Source organism: Saccopteryx leptura, chromosome 6 (assembly GCF_036850995.1).
Source record: "Saccopteryx leptura isolate mSacLep1 chromosome 6, mSacLep1_pri_phased_curated, whole genome shotgun sequence".
In the NCBI taxonomy this organism is placed as follows: Eukaryota; Metazoa; Chordata; class Mammalia; order Chiroptera; family Emballonuridae; genus Saccopteryx; species Saccopteryx leptura.
In genome coordinates this window covers 184444004-184458353 of record NC_089508.1, presented here as the reverse complement: position 1 = coordinate 184458353, position 14350 = coordinate 184444004, and positions in this window count along the sequence as shown.

The following is a 14350-nucleotide window of genomic DNA, read 5'->3' as shown; positions in this document are numbered from 1 at the left end:
AGACCCTTTACACTTCTTCAGATGCTTATTAAGTCGGTTGACCCATACTAGACACCAAGCCACTGAGACTCTAGTTCTGCCAGTTACTGAGTGTAGGACTTACTATCCCTCATACTAGCTATGGCTCTAACAATGGGGCTTTCTAGTAATGCCACTCACTAACTATGGGAACTTGCTAGGACCAATAGCAATGATAATAACAATGATAATGATAAGAAACAATTACAGTGGCAACAGTATTAATAACTAACATTCATGCATTTTAGCTGAGGTATGAACATGCTTATTATATACCTTAGCTCAATCAGAGGCCATATAGAAAAAGGGGTATCAATTGCTATCATAATTTTGTCTATCAGCATTACTGTGAAGATCAAAAGGAAATATTGACAGAAAAGCATATCGGGGCTGTAAACAAAAATTCAAAAGTGAGTCTGTGTCCTTCCCTTTATTCACCTGTATCACGGACCTGGCACTTTGACCCCTGTCTTTGCACACGCTGGGTCTTCTGTCTGGAATGCATTTTCCGTTTTCTTCCGCAGGCTCCTGATCATCGTTCATGGTTCGACTCAAAAAAATAAAATAGGCCCTGGCTGGTTGGCTCAGTGGTAGAGCGTCGGCTGGTGTGTGGAAATCCCGGGTTCGATTCCCAGCCAGTCACACAGGAGAAGCGCCCATCTGCTTCTCCACCCCTCCCCCTCTCCTTAACTCTCTGTGTCTCTCTTCCCTCCCTCAGCCAAGGCCCCATTGGAGCAAAGTTGGCTGGGGCACTGAGGACGGCTCCATGGCCTCTGCCTCAGGCACTAGAATGGCTCTGGTTGCAACGGAGCAACGCCCCAGATGGGCGGAGCATCTCCCCCTGGTGGGCATGCCGGTTGGATCCCGGTCGGGTGCATATGGGAGTCTGTCTCTCTGCCTCCCTGCTTCTAATTTCAGAAAAATACAAAAAATAAAAAATAAAACAATTGCAATGGGGAACAGATTTTCCCCTCTAAATACATTTCCTTCTTGAGCCAAAGTCTAACTTGTTCTGGCATCTAGGGTGACGGAAAGTGCTCACCCGTTTCCAACCCCGTTTCTCACCTATGTGCCTGCGAGGCAGAGTGACAGCTCAGTGGTGAGAAAAAACGTGCTACGTGCACATTCGTTTTCCTCTTCGGGGCTCTCCTCTGTACAGCGAGCCCCCGGGGAGCTCCGCCCAGCCCGGAGACTGCGGGAGTCTGGCTCCCCTACCTAAGATGGGGGCGGGGGCGGGGGGGTAGGGGCACAAGAGAAATTCATTCATTTGGTTGGCAGGTGCAGTGGGGGGGGGGCTGGGAGAAACCCATGGTGGCCCCTAATCCTAGTCACATTCTCCAATCCAGCTTTACTGTCATTAAGATGACTCCTTGTTTATCCGTATCTCATGCCTACATTCATTTCTGAATTGGTTTGGAAGTCAGATGGGCAGGGGGGTGAAAAAAAATCCACCCCAGCCATTCCTACCTCCCTCAGCAATACAGGGCTGGGTAAAAGCAGGCTCACAGTTGTTGGTATGGAAAATAATATACAAAGTAACAAAGAATAACAATACAGGAAAAACTCTGTGTTTTGCATAGGCACAACTGTAAACCTACTGTGCCCACCCCGGTATTATTAGAGAGCGATGGGGGCACTCATTTTCCCGTTTACCTGCCTGTTTTCATGCGTCTGAGACGACGGAGAGCCAGCAGCGTCCGTATCCTTACGGTGTGTAGCAGTATTTGGCACACAGTACACAGCATCGTGCGCTGAGCGTTCTGTGTGGAGCGTGGAGGGAGGTACTTACTAAATGAGAGAATGTGACTAACTCCCAGAGATTGTTTAGGCCCCTTCTTCAGTTTATCCTCACAGCAGGAACATCTGAACAATTGTCCCATGCCAGATAAGGTTTAACACGTCCTAGGTCTGCACCAAAAACGATGCAAAAAGCCCACATTTTGTTGGGGAGGCTCAACGTTTTTCTGTCTGTAGTCCTCTTCCGCAAACAGTAAGTCATCAGTAGATTACAGAATGTCAATCATTGGCTTCCAAACTATGCTATAATATCCTAAATGATGAAGACTGATTTCTCACCAGCAATGGTTCGTACTATGCTATCAAAAAAGTCTGAGTTATTAAAAAACAACAACAAGCAAACAAACAAAAAAAACATGGCAGCAAAGAACAATGCTCTCTCCAAGAATATCACTGCCCACCAAAACTCTATAGTGATGGGCAGAGGAGGGCACACTTCAGGATGTGCCTGGCAGGTGACACTGAGTGCACATTTTGCCTTTCTGGTTTCTCCCCTCTAAGACAAGAGCCACATCCTGACATGCGTTACTGACAGGATGGAAGTGGGCTCTGATGCTCGGACCGCAACATGAAGCGTTTGTCCTTCAACCTGGATGAGTAGGGATGAGCTCTGAAGCTCTAAGGTCATCTGCGATCACAACATCTGGATTACCCTTTGGCGGTGGGAGTGGTGATTTCCAGCTACTGTTCTTTGAATGTTGCTACATGTCAGGTGTTTCACATATTCCTCATAACCCCCCGTGAGCAGGAGATAGTATTATTACTAGTTTATGGACAGGGAAACTGAATTAACTTGACAAAATTAAATTAGCGGAGTGGCCAGGATTGAAAACCCATTATTTTCCTGACCCCCAAGGCCAACTTGCCTCTCCCTGGCTAATTTCTGAAAAGTGACAGCATTTCATGGGCAACTTTTCAGGAATCCATATTGGCAAATACCTAGAGCTGGTGAGCTGAAAAACTGTTTCAAAAATTCAAGCTAACATCGGTTACTTGTACGATGCATCGTAGAAAGGGTATGACAAGGATAGTAGTTAAGTGTATATAGGTCCTGTGATCAGGCTGACCTGGGTTTGAATGACCTAGCACAAAGGACATCCTCTTGGGAAACTGGAGTTGTTTCAGCTGTTAAAATGGGAATACTAATAGTATTTCCTTTATAGGGCTTTTTGTAAAATTTAAAGGCAATGAAGAGTTTAGAAAAATTACTGCCCCTTTCCCAGAAATATGTCAACAAATATTACAAGTTGAAACTGTGGGTCTTAAATGAAGATATCCCATTGTAATTCTGGTGGTTTCCTAAACTCTCACGTAGATGATAATTTCTTTTTTTTTTTTTTTTTAAAGCTTAGTCTTTTTTTTTTAATTTTTTTTTTACTTTTATTAATTTTTAGAGAGGAGAGAGAGTGAGAGAGAGAGAGAGAGAGAGAGAGAGAGAGAAGGGGAGGGAGGAGCAGGAAGCATCAACTCCCATATGTGCCTTGACCAGGCAAGCTCAGGGTTTCGAACCAGCAACCTCAGCATTCCAGGTCGACGCTTTATCCACTGCGCCACCACAGGTCAGGCATAATTTCTTTTTTTTTTTTAAAACACTATCTCTCCTGGTCAAATAGATTAGATGAATGTTATTAAAAAAAGACCAAGAGCTTGACAGAAATTAATAAAAGAATAACAGTCCCCACAAATTACATCATCAATTGTCCCGAACCACACGTTGATATCTAGAGAAACCACAATGTCCAAGCTCATGCCTTCTCAAATAGTGGCATTTTGATATTCCTATGAGCTCTAGAAGGTGTCACTTTTTTCTGTCACTGTAATTTGAATGGTGATCAGCTCCTAACCTCGTTGATCAGCTTCTATTGAGGGTTGAAAGTGGTCACAGAAAAAAAGAAAAATATCTTTCCTTAAAGGCTCAGAAAAAATTCTCCTGACACATGGAGACCAGCAGACTTGTTATTCCCTAGATTTCTCCACACCTGCATGCATATAACACATCATTTTAAAAATTCACTAGCAACATTTGAAATTTGGATTTCTTTTAACTTGGAAAAAAATACCAAGAAAACTGCTAGTTACCAATGGCCAAAAAGGAAGACTTTTCCATACAAGGAACAATTTCTGGAGTTCTGTAAAAAGCTAATTCTGTTCTCTTTCTTCTTTTATTTATATTACAGATACTTTACAAGTTACCATAAGACATCATCCCATACAAGACAGTGAATGGAAGTGTCACAGAAAACTGAATTTCCTCAGTATTTCACAGTTACCAGAACACCTGTGCTAAAGACTTTCCTGTGTACCAGCTGTGAAAACTCACTGTTCAATAAATAGCCCTCCAAATTTCTCATTTATTCCCTGTGGTGGGGGATTCTGGGCACCTCACAAGGGGTTATTGTTAAATGTTTGAAAGAATAGGGGTTCGAGAGCTTCAAAATGGATTAAAAAAAAAAAAAAAAGGAAAGAGTACCAGCAAATTTCACCTACATTCCTTATAGACACCCGCTTCTACCTCTTCTGAGATGCCGCCTTATCTGGAAATTAATTAAGCAGAAACTAGATGGGTACAAATACCGTAACATTCTGAAGCTTAATTAGCAAATGCTTTTTAACTTCACAACAAGTCTTAGCAGTGTGGGTTACTTTGTTTCTTAAGAGAGGAGAAAGCCAAGCGGTATTATTCTTTGCTTCTTTTCAGAGAGGAAACAAGCGTGGAAATTTAAAAATAGATCAAGGGATGCTCAGAGGATAGCTTCCTAGCAACCTGGCTGCACTGCTGGTATGCTAACGTGAATGTTCTGCATTCCGCCAGGTAGGTGAGAAAACCACTCCCACCAACTGGAAAGACTTGGAGGAACGTGAAGGGGTACAACAAGGTAGAGGACACACATGGGTGCCAGAAAGAGCCGCAGATAGTCTCCGTCTCCTGCAGTCTGATCAGTACAAAGGCCAGTCAGTGCCCAGCAAGCTTCTCGGTGGCACTCCCTAGTGAACGAAGTCCCAGCCCATCCTCTGGGGTCCAGCAGGGAGGCTGTAGGAAGGATACTTCTTGGTCATCAAAGACCCGTAAGAAGAGAAATCATTCCTGAAATGTTTACTGTTTGACAGTTAAAAATCATGGCTCTGCCTTTACGTTATTAAATCACAAAGGAAAATGAAAATAAAAGGACAGAATGTTTATTGATAGTCTTTGTGCCGGTGCTGTGGAGTTTGTTTTCGAGGCTCTGATGTGAAAGGGGGGAAAAATCCCTGCATGTCATATAGCTGCAGAGTACAGGCGCCCTGCTGTGCACTGTGAAAATATCAGAAAAATATGACATCAAATTGTCTGCCTACGATGATACCATTTCCTATTAAAATAAAAAGAAGAAAGGTACAGAGACTAACAATGCACTTCCTCTTCTCGCTCAGACCTTCACACGAGGAATTACCTGGATGTTGAAGATGTTAAAACATGTCCTGTGTCAAAAGTGGAATAATTAAGTATTAAATGCCAGCCTGTCAACCAGATGCCTCCCTCCACTTTTTTCTTTCCTTTTCTTTTTTTTTGTGTGTGTGTATTTTTCTGAAGTTGGAAACAGGGAGGCAGTCAGACAGACTCCCGCATGCGCCAGACCGGGATCCACCCGGCACGCCCACCAGGGGGCGATGCCCTGCCCATCTGGGGCATCGCTCTGTTGCAACCAGAGCCATTCTAGCACCTGAGGCAGAGGCCACAGAGCCATCCTCAGCACCCGGGCCAACTTTGCTCCAATGGAGCCTTGGCTGCAGGAGAGGAAGAGAGAGACAGAGAAGAAGGAGAGGGGGAGGGGTGGAGAAGCAGATGGGCACTTTTCCTGTGTGCCCTGGCCGGGAATCGAACCTGAGACTCCTGCACGCCAGGCTGACGCTCTACCACTGAGCCAACCAGCCAGGGCTCAACATGCCTTTTCTTAAAAATATTTTTTTTCAAAATGCTTTTTAAAGAAAGATATCACTGAGAGGTGCTTCTTCCCCAGGATTTGGTACATATCTTTCCCAAGCATTTCTTTATCATTTCCTTCCATGCGTACCTATCTAGAGACAATTTTGTTTCTTATGTCTCCAATCTCTTTATATTGCACAATCCACTCCTTTAAAAAAAAAGATTCTACAACTTGCTATTTAAAAAAAAACAAATCAAAATTGTGTTTTCTTGGGATATCCCCATGTTAGTACATTTGTTTTCATTTCATATACTGCCTACTTGAATAAATATAATACAGTTTCATTACACATTCTTTTCAATTACGTCCCACTTTTCATTTTTGGTACAAATATAAGCAATGCGGTTATAACACTTGGGTGTTATCATTCTTTTGCAGGTACACGGGTAAATTATTATCTACGTGGTAATAACTGTGCCGCTGCCTCCCCGCATAGCCTACGTGACAACTTACAATGGAGCTTTAAAAAAAAAAAATTAAAATGTATCGCACACTTACTAGGTAGGACCACTGTGCTCTGTCTTACATAGCACGCCGCTCTCGCTGGTTGTAGCAGTCTGAAGTAGGTAATTTTATCTCCATTGTACAGAAATGGAATCTGGGGCTCAGGGGGGTGGAAATAACAGGCAAGCGCAGAGCAGGCCTGATCTTCAAACACACATGTCCGACTTGAAACACTCGGCTTGCTCCCACCATCCTCTGCGGCTGCCCAGGCACAGAGAGCTCAGTCCAACGGCCTCCCAAGTTTGTACAGCGAGCAGTCCTCCCAGGAGAAATGTCTTGAGCACGAATCCAATAATACTCTTAAACACATGGTACATGTATTTAACACTCTACCGAGTAATACACATTATGAAGCTCATGAAAAATATTCAAGAGGATGAGGCAAGCATAAAACATCATTTTATATTATTTAATCTATTAATGATCCAAAACATCATGTTTTTTTTTTCTAAAATACACTCATAACAGTTATTATTATTGGCACTTAGACTGCAGACAGCAGTATTATTTTGACAAATAGACACGCTATTGCTTTTGTGTTTGATGAGAAGATTAAGAATGGCGAGATGGTTGTATTTGGATATGAGGAAATTGAAGGTATACAGTGTGGACTGACTCATCCAGCATTTACTGTGACTGTTGTCCCTTCCTGTAAATATTATTTAGAGTATTTTAAAATAGGTTTGAAAATGCCACTGCCAAATTTTTAAGTGCTCAGGCATGAGTTGTTGCTATTTTTTTAAGCGTGACACACATTGTTTTCGGCAAGAGAACTGCCTCGCAGTGTAAAGCCTATCGAACGTTGTATTTCAAAATGTATTCCCAGAGCATGATATTTTTTAAAATATGTACTTCTTTCACACCCATTGTGAATATATCACCAAAGAGACTGCTTAAGTGGGCCTTTTAAAAATATATATCTTCCAGGCAGCACGGGCACACATAACTCTTCTTTGAATTCAATAACACTTTTAAGAAATTCGCCAAGAGAAAACCTGAGAATCTCTGAGGGACAAAAGTCTTTATAATCAATCTCCAGTTCATTATAGACTGTGTGAATACACTTCTGTATTTTCATAGTCTTGTTTTTATAAAATTAGCCACGTTGCTGGGTAATGCGTATTCAGGGGAGCATGTCGAGTTTACGCCTCATTGAAGTGGTGAATACATTTTATTTCTAGTGCCCTTTCTATACACTTAACCTTGGAATATATTTTTTTTAATTTTTATTTCTGGCCAATGGAGCTATATCATCAATAATTCCACCTATTGATATAATCCCACTTTTTTTCCATAAAACAGAATTTGTATTAAAAAAAAACTGCTACAATAGTGAAAAATAACTTCTTGGGAGCATCTTTCCTTAGTGGCTCAAAAACAAGTTATGTAATACGGTGTTGAATAAAAATTTAACACATACCATAAATCAAGACAAATTGTAATAGCTATACATTTATTCAACTGTATATAGATAACTTCCCTATTTCATAATTCAAAATGATTCTTTCTTCCAATATTTACTGATATTTGCATGCATTATTCTACAATATTTATTCACAAACGTAAGTAGTTTATGCTCTTCTTTTGTGTGTGTGTTAGTTCAGCTATTTTTGGATCAGGAGAAAAAAAAGCAAGTACGTATGTGGTTTTTTATTTCTTGCTATTAAGAAACCTCAAAATAGGCTTCTAGACATGAATCATTTAGTGCCATAAATTTGTAAGGCACTGAAATGAGCATTCTGTGCCTTTTAATATCACTGAAACAACTCTAGGGTTTGTCTTCAAGCTCTGGGCGCTTAGTTTTTAGATGTTAATTTTGATGACTTCATTCTAGCCAGAATCACAAGGCAAAACACATACCATATACAAATCCTTATATCAGATATCCTTTTTTTTTTCCTTGAATTTACTGGGGTGACACTGGTTCACAAAACCACACAGGTTTCAAGTACACAACTCCACAAACCACCACGTGCTCACCACACTGCACCCTCTGCTCTCAACACCGTCTCTCTTGCTATGCCCATTCCCCCTCCTCACCCACCTCCACGTAGCCCCTCCTCCCTGTTCCTTCAGCTGTAACCACACTGTGTCTATGTGACATCTATATGCTTTTTTGAATAATCTCTTCACTTTCTTTCATCCTGTTCCCCCACCTCCCTCCTCTCTCGACAGCTGTCAATCAGTTCCACCTGTCCATGCCTCTGTTTCTATTTTGTTCATTGAATTCCACATATAAGATCGTAGGTTATTAGTCTTTCACATCAGATAGCCTTCTTGAGAAATTAAATTTGTGAACACCACCTTCTCAATCGGTCCAATGTAATTATATAAACATTATGTGTTTTGCTTTAGCTGGTTTCATGTTTTTGAAGATTTCATTCTAGCACTAGATGTGTTGGTTTTTTTCTTTTTCAATTGTTCATTCATGCTTCCATTATTAGTATTTTATCACCTCCAATCTAGTTTCCTTGCAAGGTTCTATTTAAGCTGCTTGTTCATCTTAGTTAGTTTAGTTAAATGCTGGTAACAGGTTCTGCAAATCCATTTCACAAAGCCGATGTCAATTGCAATGTGTCTCAATTTTTCCATGAGGACAAAGGAGTAAGGGGCCTCTGACACCCCATCTTATGGATTTTCCATGCTCCCCCAAGAATATTTCAGGTTGATTTGTATGCATATAAAATGTGATTCGCCCTGGCCGGTTGGTTCAGTGGTAGAGCGTGGGCCTGGCGTGCAGGAGTCCCGGGTTCGATTCCCAGCCAGGGCACACAGGAGAAGTTCCCATCTGCTTCCCCACCCCTCCCCCTCTCCTTCCTCTCTGTCTCTCTCTTCCCCTCCCACAGCCGAGGCTCCATTGGAGCAAAGATGGCCTGGGCACTGAGGATGGCTCCATGGCCTCTGCCTCAGGCACTAGAATGTCTCTGGATGCAACAGAGCAATGGCCCAGATGGGCGGAGCATCGTCCCCTGGTGGGCATGCCGGGTGGATCCCGGTTGGATGCATGCGGGAGTCTGTCTGACTGCCTCCCCGTTTCCAGTTTCGAAAAATGCAAAAAAAAAAAAAATGTGATTCCGTTAATCGCATCCTTCATTTCCATGTAAACAGTACATGTAAATATAATTTCTAATATTTCTTCCCATACCTCGGGGTACACGCAGCTACATTTCTATGTCAATTATAATACATTCCATGCCTACTTTAAGGGGTTCAAACCCAAGTTGAAGTTCCCTCACACTTTCAACAAGTATTTTTTCAGTCCTTACCAGGGGCCAGGCACAATGCCAATCGTTTGAAACACTGCAGAGTGAAATAGAAAAGGATCCATTTTCATGGAATTTACCACCTAGTGGATGAGAAGACAGCGAAGCTAGGTCACAAACACACATATAGGAGCGGGACTCGATGAGTTAGATGATGAGAGCAAAGACCTCTGAAGAGACTTGCAAGATGAGAAGATGACATTATGAAGAGCCGTTAGAACAGGGATCGAACCAGCAGCTAGTACAGTTCGGTCCCAGCAGGAAGGGCAAGAGTCAGGGTGGGTCTCTCTGGTGAGGCATCAGAAGCAACGAAACTTCTGGGAGCCAATGATGGGATCCAAGGAGGGCAGCGAGAGATAACACGGCCCGTGAGGACGCCGGCGGCCCTCTTGTAGCTCCGTGGAAACCAGAAGGCAGGATGGAACCTCAAAGCTGTGTAATTGCTGCAGAAACTGTTTCAGGTACCCTAGAAGACACGCCTGGGCATTTCTAAACCCCTTGGAGTAGCTCTGGTGGGTGCCAAAGGTGGTCTAATGAGACTACCAAAGTAGGGAGAGGTGGAAAAAAATGAAAAGTTAGTCTAACCAGGATAGAGCGTTGAACTGGGACAAAGGACCCAGTTTGAGATCCCGAGGCCAACGGCTTCAGTGTGGGCTCATCTGCTTTGAGCAAGGTTCACCAGCTTGAGCCCAAGGTTGCTGGCTCAAGCAAGGGGTCACTCGCTCTGCTGTAGCCCCCCAGTCAAGGCATATGAGAAAGCAATCAATGAACAACTAAGGTGTCGCAACAAAGAATTAATGCTCTGATATCTCTCCCTTCCCGTCTGTCTGTCCTTCTCTCTGTCTCTGTCAATAAAAAAAAAATGAAAAGTAGCATCAGAGTTTCAGAGCATCAGGTGTTTCCTATTAATTTAGAGCAGAATGGATAAGACATTGGCCTTGGTGTTGGACACATCAAGGTTTCAGTGCCAGCTCCGCCACATGCTACCTAAATCATCCCGAGTAATTTACTTCACCTCTCAGTGTGTCAGCTTAACATACCCATAAATAAGAATAAAAACACTACCTGCCCACAGAAGTTGTGTGATAAATGCATGACTAACTAATGCACGTCTAGGGTTTAACACCACACTTGACACATAGGACAACCAGATAAATTTTAAGCTGTTGATATTACTGCTGCATGGGTAACAAGCCTTTTTTTGTTTAGTTTTGCTTATTTTTTTATTACTTGGACAGCTGTGAGATAGAAAATCTCTCAGTGCAGGGATCCGTTCTTTCATTATTAACTACCTGATTCCGCACATAAGAAGACATTGTTTTCCAAACTGAGTCATCCCTTTTGAAAGCAGCATATTGTCACCACAGAACAAACCAACTGAGTCACTGAGTGGAAAAAAAAAGAACACCCACAGTTACCATTTACAGTTTGTTAGAGGAACTGTTGCCCTTATTAACGCCCGCATTAATAAATGGTTAATTAATTGCCTGACCTGTGGTGGCGCAGTGGATAAAACATCAACCTGGAAATGCTGAGGTCGCCGGTTCGAAACCCTGGGCTTGCCTGGTCAAGGCATATATGGGAGTTGATGCTTCCAGCTCCTCCCCCATGTCTCTCTCTCCTCTCTTTCTCTGTCTCTCTCCCTCTCTCTCTCCTCTCTAAAATGAATAAATAAAATAAAATAATTAAAAAAATAAAATAAATGGTTAATTAAATTCCTCTTTCATACGGTGATGCTGTATACCATTGATTCTTCCCAGCTCTATGAACAATAGTGTCAAAGACAATAGGTTTCATAGACAACAAAGAGGGTGAGGAGGGACACGAGGTTATAAAAGAGCATTTGCACGTGTGGTTTACTTCTAGAGGAACGGGATTGCCCTTCACTCAGAATTGTTCTCTCATGCCAACTAGCATGCCTGGAATCCCCCCGTGAGACTTCATCCTTTTGACCGACCTATTCTTCAGTAGTTTGCCATCATAAGAGATGTAACAAGAGTTTTCAGACAAGACTTTAATGAGAAATCACTTATCATCTGGTTGGCTTAGAAAAGGACAATATACCTTATAGAAATGGGAAAGAAGAACAAAGAGGTCCTGGTATCGACAAGCAATCTTATAACGAACTGTATTTCCAGGCGCATCCACCATTCCACTTAGGAGGAGATATGAAAGCTACCAGAAACACCTAATATCCCAGAGAGCCCAAACCCTTCCCTTCAGTTTCTTCTTAAGAAGCACTCTCACCTAAAGCACCGATTGAAAGGAAGCACTGTCCCCAGAGACTTAAAGGTACTACTCTGTATTCCCTGGGATAGAGCTACGTCAACTGCCGTTGTTTGTATAGAACTAAAAAATACAGAAAAGTTTTACAGAATGACTGGTTTGTTTATCTGGGGGTGGGAGGAGTTACACAAATTGATATTCTGAGATGCTAACTTGATAAACAAGATATTCTTCTCTTCCCCCTCCCCTGATTTTTTTTTCTTGTTTAACAAGGTGGATAGTTTATTGGCTTTCTTTAAAAGTAACACTTGTCAGTTCATACAAGCAAAAAAAAAGATGAGCCCTAATCAATCCTGGAGTATAGTTCCCTGCTGAAAGTACTCACTGCAGCAGCTGCAAAGTTTCACTTCAGACAATTTGTGGGCCTGAAGAGGAGATCATCTTCTGTGATCGCTACTCACTCAATCGACAAAATTGTAGAAACAAAACAAACAAACAAACAAAAAACCCCAACAATTAATTTTTATAATTCACTGATGCATAGTTACAGACTTTACTTTTGGTAGTAACACTAAAGCGGAAATAGTGGCACTGACATTGTAAATTTCCAAATCTTTCTTTGTTAAGTCTTTTAAAAGCTTTACGTGAGACAGGCCATATTACTCCCAACACTTGAACATCAAGCAAACTGGCTCCAGGGCCACGGAAGATGGAGTGAACTCACTCCGCCCTATCCTCACACTGTATTCAGCTCTAAAACCTAGACAGAATGCGTGAAGCCACTATTTGAGGGCTCTGAAATATAAATAGCAGGAAGCAGACTGGGAAAGGAGACGAGAATTCATCATACCACTGCACTGGCAAGGAGCATACCAACTTTTTTCTTCTTTCTCTGAGCCTGATCTAAATGTAATCTGAAACCCGCAAGTGGTAGTGAGGCGCGGACTGAGAGAAGTCCCTGTCACTCTGGCTGAAAGAGTGAAGAGGAGTTCACAACACGAGGAGAGAAGGCAGAAATCCCCATTTTTCTTCTTTTATTATTTTTTCTACTTTCTCACTCCAGCCCCTCCCCCACAGCAATCCTCAGCTAGCAGCAGCTGTGGCAGAAATGGGAGCCCGCAGGAGTCAAAAACCTCAGGGAAAGACACCTTCCTCTCTGTTTGGTGACACTCTGGTTCCAAGACAGTGGGAAGAACATTGGGGTTTTTTTTCTCTTTATCTCGATTCCCTTGTAACTTGGGCCTGGATGCAGACATCAGCAAAGTCCACTGAAGAGCGGGGTGCCGACTACCACAACCCCACAATTCTGGATGAAGAACTGAAAAGGAGACTTCAGGGAAGTTGAAAATACTGGGGTGATTGTGAAGAAGTTTGAGACAGTAATCCCATTAAATTCTTTAGGAATTGTTGGACTCAGACATGCCAAGATCTGATTCTAATAAGTATAATATAATATCATTTGAAAGCTGAACTATCAAATAAGCCATGACAGCACTGCCAGAGGGGCCACTGTGGCACACAGGTGGCACTTATTTGAATACAACTAGAAAGGATTGGAACACCAAAGTGACATTGAAGCAACAGCCCAAAGACGGCACATTGCAACTTGCAGTTTGAACCTGACCTGTTCAGACAAAGCTGTGGACATTCTCTGTAGGATCTGAAAAGACTCAAAAGTCTTATGATACCCAAAATATCCACAACTGAATTTAAAATTACTACATAGTCAAAGAACCACGAAAACCTCAACTTGTACGGGAAAAGAAAATTTAAAACATTGCTGCCCAGATGACAGAATTGTTGGAATTATCTGATGAAGAATTTAAAGCATAAAACTATTCAACACACAATTGCCAATATACTTGAAGCAAATGGAAACATAGAAAGTCTCCTCAAAGAAAACGATGATATAAGGAAGAATTAATTGGACTAATAAACAGAAAAAATATAGTAAGTAAAATAAAAAATTCACTGAATGGATTCAATAGCGGAATGGAATTAACAGAGAACATAGTCAATGAATCTAAATATAAAATAATATAAATTATTCAATTTCAACATCAATAAGGAGAAAAATGAGCAGTCTTACGGACCTCTGGGATAGTCACAGAATATCTATTACTATCTCAGAGAAAGAGGAAAGTACAGTACTAAATGATATATTGAAAAAATACTGATTGAAAACTTATCAACTTTAGTGATAGACCTAAACCAACAGATTCAAGAAGCTCAGTAAATTCCAAACAGGAAGATGTTCAGAGAAATGCATTGCCCCCAAACGCAATTAAATTACCATAAACAAAAGAAAAAGAAAAACCTTGAAAAACAACATCTTACCTATAAAGGAATAATTATTTCAATGACTGCAGATTTATTTTCAGAAACCATGGGAGCCAGAAGGAAATGACACAGTATTTTTAAAGTATAAAAAGAAAAATATAGTTCTTAGTTTTTTCTGATTTACTTATTTCACTCAGTATAATGTTATCAAGGTCCATCCATGTTATTGTAAATGATCCAATGTCATCATTTCTTATGGCTGAGTAGTATTCCATAGTATATATGTACCAAAGCTTT